We start from the raw sequence: 10,365 nt of genomic DNA, 5'->3' as shown, positions 1-10,365 counted from the left end.
TGGAAAAGAGATAGTGATCATCTAGTTCAGAGAAGGCAACTCTATAGCACACCTGCACAAGGCTGACATCACTAATCAATCACCGATTTCTATCCTTGCCCAGCCCCAGCCACTACGCCATTTTGAAGATACTTTGGGAGGGTGAGTAGAAAAACTGAAACCAATTTTCCATCTCAGGAATAATATGGCCACTTTCCATTTTGCACATGAATAAACTAGTGCTCAGAGAGGGGAAGAGCCTGCTTCAAGGTCAGAGGTGGAGCCCCAGGATCCTGACTCCCTGATGTTTTTTCCACTATGTTCACAAACTCCAAAAATGATTTCCATGGTCCCTGAAAACCTGGTCTCTAGGGAGTGTGCTTTGTTCTCCAGACAGGGCTCTGAGATGGGAACCTCCCCTCTAGCCAGCCCCTCATCTTTAGGTCTGGCCTAAGTGTAAGAGAAGCCCCTGCCCGCCGCCTGGCACCCCTTCCCCACAGTCAGCACTGACAGACCTGCCCTTTCATTTCTCCAGGTCCGCAGTTTCAGTTTCCCAAAATAAACATTAAAAAAAAACCTTGAAGGAGGCATGCTCTTAACATGCCTTGTCTTTGGCTCCTGAATTGTAGAATGATTAGTTGAGCAGATTAAATCACAGAGCTAATTACAGCAGAGAGGTGACTTCAGATGCTAAAACCATAAAACTCTGAAGCATCCCCCTTTCACCAGCACATCAAACCAGATCTGGCTGTCACTGGAAGCGACAGTGAGAAAGTGAGAAAGTGGGAGAGTCAGCAGGTCTGGACAGACTGTGTGTGTTCTCAGCTGGACAAGCAGAATAGTTTATTTAATTCCCTCACTGCCAGGGCAGCAGGGAAGGTTGGGGGGTGGGGAATGGAGACAGTGTAGCATGTTTGGGGCAGGTAGAGCTGGGCTTTCAGACTGGCCAGCTGCATGACTTTGGGCATGTCACTTCAGTTGTTTGAGTCTCAGTTTTGTCATCTGTAAGGCAAGCACATTAATAGAACCTCCTACATTGAATTATTGCAGTGATTCTAAAGACCTGGTCAAAAAGATGTATATCAGTCGGACATGGTGGGGCATGCCTGTAATCCCAGCACTATGGGAGGCTGAGGAAGGGAATATCGCTTGAGCCCAGGAGGTCAAGACCAGCCTGGGCAAAAAAGATGTATGTAAAATTCTTGTGAGTGTCTCCAGATTGTCAGGTCTGTGAAAGTAGGAATCACTGTCTCATTCACTGTCTCATCCTCCAGCCCTAGCACCGTGATGGCTTCTAGGCAAGTACAACTAGTGAGGCCTGTATTTCCAGCACCTGGGGAGGCTGAGGCAGGAACATTGCTTGAGCTCAGGAATTTGAGACCAGCCTGGGAAAGATAGCGAAACCCTGTCTCTACAAAAAATACAAAAATTGGCCGGGCTAGGTGGCTCCTGCCTGTAATCCCAGCACTTTGGGAGGCCGAGGCGGGCAGATCATGAGGTCAGGAGATTGAGACCATCCTGGCTAACACGGTGAAACCCCATCTCTACTAAAGCTACAAAAAATTAGCCAGGTATGGTGGTGGGTACCTGTAGTCCCAGCTGCTCAGGAAGCTGAGGCAGGAGAATCCCTTGAACACGAGAGGTGGAGGGTACAGTGAGCCAAGATTGCACCACCGCACTCCAACCTGGCCAACAAAGTGAGACTCTGTCTCAGAAAATTAAAAATAAAATAAAGTAAAAAAATTAACTGGGCTTGAGTATGTCTCACTCTGTTTTGAGACCCTCAAAAAGAAACAAACAAACAAACAAACAAAAGCCAACTATTGAGTACGTAGTGTAAGGTATGGTCCTGAGGATAAGGGGTAGCGGAGGAGAATGCAAGGAGCTTCAAGGGACTTCCCCTTAGAGAGCTCCCATTCCAGCAAAACACACATTCCAGAACCATCTGTAATAATAGGTGCATTGCATGCCCATTGCATAGGTGGATAATATAAAAAGATTTTCATGATGTTCATGATGAAGTTTCTGATGGGAACTGTGGTATCAGACTTGAGTTCGAATCTCAGCTCCCCTACTTATCACCCATCTGATCTTTATTAGCCAGTTGACCTCTCAATGCTTCTGTTTCCTGATCTGTAAAATAGGGATCCAGCTCAGACAGTTGTTGCAAGGACTGAGTTTTCCAAAGCAAAGTGCCTGGGACACAATAATTGCTCAGTACATTGTAGCTATTAGTTTATCATTTAGTACAGATGATCTCTGATTTACAGTGGTGCAACTTATGATGTTTTGACCTTATGGTAGGTTTTTCAGGGTATTAAATGTATTTTATGCATATATATGCATTAAATATATGTATACACATATATATGCATAAAATACATTTTGAGACAGGATTTCACTCTGTTGCCCAGACTGGAAAACAGTGGCACAATCATGGCTCATTGAAACTTCAATCTCTCAGGCTCACCTCGTGCCTCAGCCTCCAGAGGGTGAGTATGCCTCAACTCCAGCTGGGACTACACTACAGGGCGTGCCACACACCCGACTTTTTTTTTTTTTTGACACAGGGTCTTACTCCTGTCACCCAGGCCAGAATGCAGTGGTACGATCATGGCTCACTGCAGCCTTGACTTCCTGAGCTCAAGTGATCCTCCCACCTCAGCCTCCTGAGTAGCTGTGACTACAAGCATGTGCCACCACACCTGGCTAACTTTTTTGTATTTTTAGTAGAGATGGGATTTTACCATGTTGCCCAGGCTGGTCTCCAACTCCTAGACTCAAGCAATCCTCCCCCCTCAGCCTCCTGAAGTGCTGGGATTACAGGTGTGAGCCACTGAGCCTGGCCTGAAAGTATTTTTGACTTATGATGGTTTTATTGGGATGTAGCTTCATTGTAAATAGAGGAGGATCTCTATGTGACTTTGGACAAATTCCTTAACTTCTCTAAGACTTGTTTTCTTGGTTAGTAAAATAAAAACACAGAAGTTCCTACCTTGTAGAATTGCTGGGAGAATGAAATGGGAGAATTCCTGAAAAGCCCATAGCACCACGTCTAGTATGTGGGATATGCTTAATAACTTCTAAATAATAATAATAAAAGTATTAGGTGTATATATATTTAGGACTGTGATATTAAAAAAGAAAAAAATAAAATAAAAGTAAAAGCAACGTGTTAGGGGAGAAAAGAGGCAATTCATTTCCATGGATAGGCACTGAGATCAGCGAAAGGTTCAAACTAGGTAAATGGTTTGCTTTTTTTTGGTAACAGCTTTATAGAGATATAATTCACATGCCATCCAATTTACCCACTTAAAGTATATAATTCAACATTTTAAAATATATCCGAAGAATTGTGTAACCATCACTATAACCAATTTTAGAACATTTTTATCACTCCTGAAAGAAACCTGGACCCACTGGCAGTCACGCCCCATTTCCCTGTGTCTTCCCTCACCCTCCAAGCTCTAGACAGCCACCTGTTTACTTCCTCTTTTTGTGGATTTGCCTATTGTGGACATCTCGTGTAAATGGAATCATGAAATATGTGGCCTTTTGTTTTTGGCTCCTTTCACTCAGCAAAATGTCTTCAAGGTTCATGCGTGTTGTAAAAGGTACCAGTACTGCATTCCTTTTTATGGCCGAATAATATTCCATTGTATGGAGTTGATGAACAGCTCTATCCTTACCTTCCCATGGTGCTGCTTTTTGTTTGTTTTGAGACAGAGTCTCACTCTGCCACCCAGGCTGGAGTGCAGTGGCAGGATCTTGGCTCACTGCAGCCTCCGCTTCCCGGGTTCAAGTGATTCTCCCACCTCAGCCTCCCCAGTAGCTGGGATTACAGGCATGTGCTATCATGCCTGGTCCATTTTTGTATTTTTGGTAGAGAAGGGAAAATGCCATGTTGGCTAGGCTGGTCTCAAACTCCTGACCTCAAGTGATCCTCCTGCCTCAGCCTCCCAAAGTGCTGGGATTACAGGCATGAGTCAGCACACCCGGTACTCCCATGGCGCTTTGATGGACAGCTCTACCCTTACTTTCCCATAGTGCTTTAGAGCGTCTAAGGAGCTTTCAAATACATGCTCTCACGAAAGTCTTCCAGCAACTCCGAAAGTAAATGGAAGCTCACAAGGCTAAGTGGTGTATCCCTAGAACCACTCAACCAGAAACAGTGACAGTCCCAAGACCAGCGTGTGGATCTTTAGATTCTCAGTCAAGTGCTCTCATTACCCCAGCTGATAGCCTTCTGGTTGAGTCCAGAAATTTGAGAGAAGGAAAAAAAAAAGAGAGACAAAAATTAGGACAAAAAAGTGAGGGACTGAAAACCTACGTCCACACAAAAACCTGGACTTGGATGTTTATAGCAGCTTTATTCATAATTGCCAAAATTTGAAAGCAAGCAAGATGTCTTTCAGGAGGTGAATGGACGCGAAAACTGTGGTACATCTAGAGTACAGACTAGTATCCAGCCCTAAAAAGAGACGAGTAATCAAGCTATGAAGAGACATGGTGGGGGCCAGGCCAGGTGGCTCACGCCTGTAATCCCAGCACTTTGAGAGGCTGAGGCAGGTGGATCACTTGAAGCTAGGAGTTCCAGACCAGCCTGGGCAACATGGTGCAACCCTGTCTCTACAAAAAATACAAAAATGAGCCAGGGGCAGTGGCGTGCAGCTGTAGTCCCAACTATTCTGTAGTCCCAGCTGTCCAGGAGCCTGAGGTGGGAGGATTGCTTGAGCCTGGGAAGTTGAGGTTGCAGTGAGCCTAATCATGCCTCTGCACTCTAGCCTGGGCAACAGAGGGAAACCTGGTCTCAAACAAACAAATGACAAAAAACACAAGAAACAAAAAAAAATGAAACCCCCCCAAACACAAAAGCCAACATGCCAACATGGAGGAATCTTTCTTCCTTTTCTTCTTCCCTTCCTCCCCCACCCCCCCTCCAGCCTTTCTTTCAACATGGACTGCAGTGGCCCAATCTTGCCTCACTGCAACCTCCGCCTCCCAGGTCCTGGTTCAAGCGATTCTCCTGCCTCAGGCTCCCAAGTAGCTGGGATTACAGGCATCCACCATTATGCCCAGCTAATTTTTTGTGCTTTTAGTAGAGATGGGTTTCACTATGTTGGCCAGGTTGGTCTGGAACTCCTGACCTCGTAATCTGCCTGTCTCGGCCTCCCAAAGTGCTGGGATTACAGGTGTGAGCCACTGCCCGGCAACATGGAGGAATCTTGAATGTGTAATACTAAGTGAAAGAAGCCAGTCTAAAAGGCTATATACTTTATGATTGAAACTATATGACATTCTTGAAAAAAGAAAACTATGGAGAGTAAAAGATCAATGGTTGTCAGGGGTTGGGGGAGGGAAAAACAAATAGGTAGAGCACAGAGAATGTTGAGGACGGTGAAACCACTTCGTCTGATATAATGGGAGATACATGTCCTTATACATGGATACAACAGGAGATACATGTCCAAACACACAGAATGTACAAAACCAAGAGTGAACTCTAAACTATGGACTCTCAGTGACAATCATGTGTCAGTATAGGTTCACCAGTTGTAACGAATGTACCACTCTGGTGGCGGATGTTGACAGTGGGAAAGGTTATACACATGCGGGGGCAGAGGGCATGGGGGAAATCTCTGTACCTTCTCGTCAATAAAAATATGGTCTACTTTTTAGGCTGGGCACAGCGACTTACATTTGTAATCCCAGCACTTTGGGAGGTCATGGTAGTAGAGGATTGCTTGAGTTCAGGAGCTGGAGGCCAGCCTGGGCAACATAGTGAGACCCTGTTTTGCAAAACAAAACAGAAATTAGCTGGGCGTGGTGGCGTGCATGTGTAGTCCTGGCTACTTGGGAGGTTGCGTTGGGAAGACTACTTGAGCCCAGGAGGTTGAAGCTACAGTGAACCCGGATCGTGCCATGGTATTCCAGCCTGGGCAACAGAGTGAGACCCTGTCTCAAAAATAGAAAAGAAGAAAGAAAAAGTAAAATGTATATATATGTATTTTTTCAGTGGGGGAGTTTGTAAAATGGACTGATTATAAATGCATGGCTCTTAATTGGCTTACAGTAAATTTTTCTTGCATGGACAAGAAATGGAATGTTCTGGGTAATTCAGAGCTTTGCTTGGATGCTGCATTTTCTTTTTTTCTTCTCTCTCTGTCTCTCTCTTTTTTTTCCGAGATGGAGTCTCAATCTGACACCCAAGCTGGAGTTCAGTGGCGCGATCTCGGCTCACTGCAACCTCCACCTCCTGGGTTCAAGCAACTCTCCTGCCTCAGCTTTCCAAGTAGCTGCTGGGATTACAGCTGTGTGCCACCACACCCGGCTACTTTTTGTATTTTTTAGTAGAGATAGGGTTTCACCATCTTGACCAGGCTGATCTCTCGAACGCCTGACCTCGTGATCTGCCTGCTTCAGTCTCCCAAAGTGTTGGGATTACAGGCGTGAGCCACTGTGCCTGGCTGATACTGCATTTTCAAAGAATGACAACACTGAAATACTCTGCATACGAAAACCACATGGACTGTAATTTAATCTTTACTTTTGTTGTTATTTTCATTCTCAAAGGCTCTTCAATATATTTTAAAGCTGTGTTTCTCCAAGAGTGGTCAAGGAAAACCCTCAGCTCTCAGCCTTCTCATCTGATAGAGGTGTTAGTTCAAAAACTACCATTTTCTGAGCTCCCATCCCACTGAGTCGACTTGGCCCAGAGTTTTACGGTAGTGAAAGTCAAGATGTGAATGTCGATTATCATTGCACTTAAGAGAGGCAGACATTCTGCTTAAATGAGGGTTCTGTATCATAGAATAGTTTCATCTCAAAGTCTTTGCTAAATCATTACCCTTCCCTTGAGAATGGTGTTGATTTAAAATCTCATCCCAGTCTGGGCAGGGTGGCTCATGCCTGTAATCCCAGCACTTTTGGGGGCTGAGGTGGGCAGATCACCTGAGGTCAGGAGTTTGAGACCAGCCTGACCAACACAGCGAAATCCCATCTCTACTAAAAATACAAAAAATTAGTCAGGCGTGGTGGTGGGCACCTGTAATCTCAGCTACTGGGGAGGGTGAGACAGGATAATCGCTTGAATCCAGGAGGCAGAGGTTGCAGTGAGCCAAGATCCCATCACTGCACGATATCGCCTGAGCGATAGAGCAAGACTCTCTCTCCAAAATAAATTAAAAAATAAATAAATAAATAAATAAAATTACATCTCACCTTCTACCCCATAGCGCCCACCCTCCCTATTCCCTTCCTTCTCTGTGAAACTTACAACATCTAACTGAACACACCATTTATTTATCTATTGTTCATTCATTCATTCATTCATTCATGTACTTACATGACTCCCATCTGTAGAATGCAAGCTTTACAAAGGCAGCTGCTGGGACTACAGCACCCAGGACAGTGTCTAGTAAGTAGAAGACGTTTGGTACACACGTGTGCCAAGTTGCATAATATCATCTGCCCACTGTCTTTCTCAAGAGGATTTTCTTTTAAACCATAAAGCAAATTCTTCTTTTATTCTTGGAGTGATGTTCTGTGTGTGTAGTACCAGAGAAAAAGAGCTGGAACTGCATCCTCTAATCTCTTAATTCTGAAGTCTGGGCCAGTTGCTCTAAAGATCATTTTTCCTTAATACCACTGAGATCCTTAATGTACTATGAGAATCATGCATTTACAACTGCATTGGCCTGTGAGGGCTACCTCTAGAAGGACTTGTTGCCCCTACTGTGAACAAAGTGGACTGAAGCTGTGCTGCTGCGATAAACCTGTAGTGAAAGAGGACTTCTCTAAGTCTAACCTATGTTACTGTGATACAAACACGCTACTGACTAAAAGAAACAAACGCTTCCTCCTCTGAGATCCTGAATGAAGATGCTAATACATGGATCCTATCTCAAGCTACTTCTTACACAGCCTTGGCTGGCTCTGAACAGATGCCCTTACCCATTCCCCCCCCCCCCACTCCTTTTTTAAAATCCAGAATGTGTTTATTGAGATGGTTTCCCACTCATCTTGATTCAGAATGCTTTTAGTGCTGCTTCCTCCTGAAGGAACATCCTCCTGTAAGCCTTGCTTTTCCTCCTGTAGGCTGGCAGAGGACAGTGGAGCAGCCAACACACAAAACTACCATTCATTCGTGACTGAAGACCGTGGTGATTTTATAGCATCCTGGGTATTTCATATCCATGGAGTAGGAATTGGGGCTCTGCACCAGACGTTTCTTCTTGTGTCTCTTCTTCTCCTCTTCTGGAGAGGGATGGAGATCCTTTGCAAGAGGCGTGTTCTCATGGGTAGGTGGTCACCACAGGAAAGGAGCCATTTCCTATCCTTCAGGCTCATCTGTCCAGCAGCACCAGCACACAAATCAATGCCCAGGAACACTGGGAGATCCCTGCTCCTTGCACCTCTCCATTAAGCACCTCTCCTTTTTAAGTTCAAACCTAAGAACAGTCAGCTCCCTAATACTGCAGAGGCCACTTCTTCACCCTCTTCTGTCTTTCCTACGTATGACACACACTGGAATGTTTGTGTTGGAATGGTAAAAAATGCCTTGTGTGGGGTGCCCCCCATCCCCAGTCCAGGGGATGCTGGGAAACTGTGGGGCAGAGTAGGGACACAAACAGGAAAAAGCAAGTTTGTTCCTAGTGTTATGCTCACAGAGTGACAGGATATACCTGCTGAGCATTCCCAGAAGGTCCCCAAGGAAACCATTACTGTAAGTCTCTCCTTTTCTCTTCGTGGTGGTTGGGGTAAGGGGAGGGAAGGAAGGCCAACAAGACGGGGATGGGCACCCTGCCAGGGGTCAGAGTTATGATGCCCAGAGCTGCTGCACACATGGATAAAAGGTGTTGAATTCAGGATGGATGTGAAGGTGAACAGCAAAGGGCTTGTCACCAAGGGCCGTCACTGGATTACACCGGATGGATTAAGGTAGGGATGGGGGAAGAAGTAGGAGGCCAGTTGGGAGGGAGGAGCTTGTGTGGCACCGAGACCCCCAGCAGGGATGGGGAGTGGGGGTGTTGGCCGCCTTAGCTTCCTGCTTTGACCCTTTCTTGGCTGGTTTCAGCCAGGGAAGTCGGGGGTCCTAAGGCTTGGATATGGAGAGGTGGAGAAAAGGAGCGTGGCCCCGCAGCCCCCCTGGCGATTCATAATAGACTTTCTTAGGGTTGTTCCCAGGCTGGAGGGAGGGAATTTTAGGGGTACGTGAGGTGACTCCCAGGAGCCTTGGGTGCAAGTACTGGGGGATCCCAGAGACCCAGAAGATGGGGGTAGGGAGAAGGTGTTTGCTTTCTTGGGGAGTAGCCTCAAAATAAGAGGAACTGAGCGAAGTCATTCCAAATGCAGTGAGAAGGTAGTTTAGGCTCTTCCAATCGGATAGGGTGGAGCTTAGACCTCTGCAAAAGAAGGGGGTCATTCGGAGGGGACGGTGCACAGATGAGGCGTCGGGCTCCTAAACGGGAAACGGGAGGCTCTAAGAGGCACTGCCTTCTCCTCCAGCCTCGGTGTGGTGGGGGTGGTGAGCGACTGGAACAGGGTTTCCCGAATCCGGACAGAAGTCTAAATGGAGCTCACAAAAACCAGCCAGGGAGGGAGAGAACCAGGGGAGACTCCTCACACCGGGGGTTGGGGGTGGCGGCAAACTGGGAACCCATGTTTGGGGCGGGGGATTTTCTCAATAGACCGTAGGGTCCACTACTGTGGACCGAAGGGATTTGGGGGAGCTAAAGGGGACTCTCACTTTGGCCAGCAAGGGCTGAGGACTCATTGGGGAGCGGATACAGTTTTTACTGGGGTGGTACTGATGGAGGTTCCCCACTCGGGACGCGAGCCACTGAGAGGGTCCCCAAACTGGATATGGGACACAGGGAACGGAGCGAGGGCTCTAAATTAGAGCCCTGGGCCGGGGGGGGGGGGGGGAGACTCTAAATTAGGTTGGGAGGAAACTGGGGGCTCTGAGGGCGGCTTCTCGCTCCGACTGGGGAAATGGAGCGTGTGAGGGCTGGGGGGCACTGGGGCACTCCCGCCCGACCCAAGGAGATTGGGGTTCTCTTCTATTCTGGACAACAGGGACCTGAGAGGGAAGACCAGGGGTGTTCCCGATCCGGAACCGAGCTACCTTGGAGGCACCGGGAAGCGCTTCATTCCGGGAGGGCGTTCCCGCGGCCAGGCCCCCACGCCGGGGTGGGTGAGGGGTGCGGCCGCGCCCTGGTCCCGACCCGCACCGGGATTCCGGGTCTGGCTCGGCCCGGGAGACCCGGGAGCCCAGCAGGAGGGGGGTCCCGGCGCCGCCGCCTCCGCGGGCGCCCGGGCGCGCGGGCGAGCGCCGGGCTTTATGCGCGCAGGGCGGCGGGGGGAGGAGCCGGCAGGTCGGCCCCC

At 47.7% G+C, this 10,365-nt stretch overlaps 1 long non-coding RNA gene across 1 annotated transcript; it reads right to left on the bottom strand.

Annotated features, from left to right (window-relative positions):
• Positions 1–800: 800 nt before the first annotated feature.
• Positions 801–10,295, bottom strand: LOC128928629 (uncharacterized). The gene is made up of 2 exons (XR_008474016.2): positions 7,325–10,295; positions 801–5,768 (listed from the first exon to the last, which is right to left on the bottom strand). It is a non-coding gene; the product is annotated as an uncharacterized LOC128928629 (long non-coding RNA).
• Between the last annotated feature and the right edge of the window lie 70 nt (positions 10,296–10,365).

Source organism: Callithrix jacchus, chromosome 9, assembly GCF_049354715.1.
Source record: "Callithrix jacchus isolate 240 chromosome 9, calJac240_pri, whole genome shotgun sequence".
NCBI classification, from domain to species: domain Eukaryota; kingdom Metazoa; phylum Chordata; class Mammalia; order Primates; family Cebidae; genus Callithrix; species Callithrix jacchus.
The sequence above is the reverse complement of the archived record's forward strand: the minus strand, read 5'-3'. Positions and strand labels throughout refer to the sequence as shown.